Raw genomic sequence first — 3289 nt, forward strand, 5'->3', positions numbered from 1 at the left:
ACACTTGCACACATACTAACATTAATGTTTTTACTAACACATAAACCAAATCTAAACATGTAAACACACATAGAAACCACACAAAACCATTATTAAGGGAAGCAATGGCTGGAACTCAAAGCAGGAGCTGGAAGGTAGGAACTGAAGCATACTTCGTAGAGGAGTGCCATTACTGCCTTCTTCCTAGGCTCAAGTTCAATTAGCTTCCTGTACATCACAGGCCAACATGCCCAGGGTTGGCACTGCCCATGGTGGGCTGAGTCTTCCTACATCAACTGCAATAAAAAAAAAATATTCTCTGCAGACTGCCCACAGGTCAATCTGCTGGGACAGTTTTTCAATTAAGGTTTCCCCTTTCCTATATGTGTCAACTTAATAACCAAGCCATCACATGTATGACACACATACAAATATATACAAATATACACTGAGATACAAACACACACACACACAAAGCTATACAAACATATCTGCACAATCACACTGACATAAGTACGCAAACAACGTGCAAATACACACACACACACACACACACACACACAATGGCTAGGCATACTGTTGTTCAAATCTCACTCCCTGTGAACTGGTGGTAGAGGTGCTCAGGGAGATGAAAATGTGTGGAACTCAAAATGATAGTAAGGGAAGCAGGGGGCCACAGGGATGCCTGAGTTTCTGTTACATTTGAGGTATCAGCACCCCCTTCTCCAGCTAGAGATGCCCTTTTATCCTTATATCTTATACATCCCTCTATTCTTCTTTTAAAATGTGTCTGTACGTATGTATTTATGTATGTATGTATGTATGTATGTATGTATGTATGTATGCATGTATGTATGCATGTACGTCATGTCTGTACATGTACCTAGGGAGCCCAGGAAGATGGCTTTGGATCTCCTGGAGCTGGAGTTACTGAGGCTCATGCACTGTCTAATATGGGTCCTCTGGAAGGGCAGCAAGTACTCTTAACCTCTGAGCCAACTTTCCAGCCCACCATTCCTGTATTCTTACAAACTAACCTTGAAAATGTCCTTAGTCTAGTTCAAGTCAGCTTCAATTTTTAGTAACCACAGCATTGCCAATTAATAGAGTTTCATAGTTTTCAAGTTATACTACACTTCCCCAACTGTCTTTGGGGGAAAAAAAACCCACTATAGAGATGAGCGTTGCAAGTGGCTCAATTGGTCTAAAGCTCTCGTTCTGAAAGTCTGAATTACTCATTTCTTCCACATGAACTCATTTCTTTCCTGTGTTCCAGGTGAAGAGTTCAGATTGCCATGGCAACTGAAGGTCTTCGGAGTTGGATTCATCTGGAGAGAGATATGACCAAGACAACCCACTGCTGTCTCTCACAATAAATGCCAGACAGGAAATACGTCTCATGCCATGCTAACCACCCTCCATAACATTCCCAACACAGTGATGTGCTTGTCTTGATTCCACGTGTGCCTCTCAGTAGAGACCAGAGATCTTTCCTTTCTAGTTTCACTCCAGCCTAAAACTTATTTCTAGGAAACTGGAAAAGGTCCTTTCTCGGAAATTTTGCTTCATGTCTACAACTCATCAGGCAATGATAAGGTGCAGCTTCTTGCCACTCACTGGGTCACATTCATGGCCATTGCTGGAGCAAGCACATTCTCCCTGTGGGGAATTTGAACTCATTCTTAAAGAGACTCATTCTGTTACAGTCCAGAATATGTGAATTCAAGGCCAACCTGAGTTACTCAGCAAGATTCCATCTATAAAATCCTAAGTAAATAAAACTGTTAAGCAATGTTATGAACATGAACACAGAGGCGTAATAAAGGAGTGGAATCTAGTTGATGAGAATCGCCCAGTGTTCTTTTACTACCCCATAGCCCCTTCTCCATGTTTAAATAAAGCCTCTTAAAGCAAGATTGGGACACATAAGCCAATACTGCTCTTTCATGTCAACTGAAATATTTGTAGACACCAAGAATTCTTTGTTCAATACATGCCACTGATTATTTAAACACTTATAGACAAAGCTTGAAGGCTGGGATGACAATGGGCCAAGTCTGACTACCTGAATTTAACTCTCTGGCACTTAAGTAAAAAATCAGACATGATGGCGCACAACTGTTATCCTACCACTGGGGAGGCAGACACAGGGGTGTCCCTGAGCCCACTGGCCTGTTTGTTAGTCTAGCCCAGTCTGCAAATTTCAGGCTTCATGAGAAATCTTATTTCAAACAATAAGACAGAGACAAATGGAGAAAGGTGCCCATTGACAACTTCTGGGCTTCCTGCTCATGCACTCATGGCCACACATATACACACAAATAAACAATTCTACAACAGGTGAACACCATGGATTGTTGGCATTATCTATACAGTCAGGTAAGGAAGTACTTGCATATCGTAAGATGTGCCAGTTTTAGCATGACTCTGGCTATTTTTTTTTGAAAACCTTTTTATTGTTTTTTTGTGAATTTCACATTATGCACCCAATCCCACTCATCACCCCCTCCCTTCATATCCATCCTCTACCCTTGCAATTTTTCCCCAACAGAGTGAAAAATATCACTGTGGAAGCTGTAGTGTGTCACAGTGTGCCCCAGTATACCCTTTGTCTACACGTCTCTGCTTTGCAAGTATTCATTGCAATGACTCATTGGTCTGGTATGATGCCTCTGGCCATCTATTACTCTAATCAAACAAAATATGGAACAGTTCACAAATTTGCATGTCATCTTTGCACAGGGGACATGCTAACCTTCTCTGTATCGTTCCAATTTTAGTATATATGTGCTGTCGAAGCGAGCACGGCTCTTGTATTTATGCTTCAAGATGGTTCTTGTATTTGAAAAGCACTGATTAAGAGTCACACATTATAACGGAGAAAACCAAAGCCAAAGGCTCCCTGTTTATCACCTGAAGATGAAACTAGTCAGAAGGTGAAAGCATTCTTTCTTCCCCAGTCTTTTGATCCACAGTACATGGATTTGAATTGTGAAACTACAAGGGAAGCCTTGGGTTTGAACACAGCTATGATTATAGAGATATCAATGGCCTTAGTGACAATCAAACAAGGGTGGCTGAATCAAACTCAGATTCGTGTTTCTTAACCATTCGTTGTAAAATGCTGTCATTGTTATTGGTCATCCTCCCTTTGTAGTCCACCAAGTTGTTTGTGTTAGCCAACTGTTTTTGAGTCTGAGAACTTGTTCAGGAATGTGGCCAATGCACTGGGCTTCATGCCATTGAAGAAAATAAATCTTCCCTCACCCAGCAGCAATCAAGTATCAATAGTCTTTCAAACACTTCTTTT

At 41.2% G+C, this 3289-nt stretch overlaps 1 non-coding gene across 1 annotated transcript; it reads right to left on the reverse strand.

Moving 5' to 3' along the window:
* Positions 1–2676: 2676 nt before the first annotated feature.
* LOC115064228 lies at positions 2677–2785 on the reverse strand. The gene has a single exon (XR_003844052.1). It is a non-coding gene; the product is annotated as a U6 spliceosomal RNA (small nuclear RNA).
* Positions 2786–3289: the final 504 nt, after the last annotated feature.

This window comes from Mus pahari, chromosome 5 (genome assembly GCF_900095145.1).
Source record: "Mus pahari chromosome 5, PAHARI_EIJ_v1.1, whole genome shotgun sequence".
NCBI classification, from domain to species: domain Eukaryota; kingdom Metazoa; phylum Chordata; class Mammalia; order Rodentia; family Muridae; genus Mus; species Mus pahari.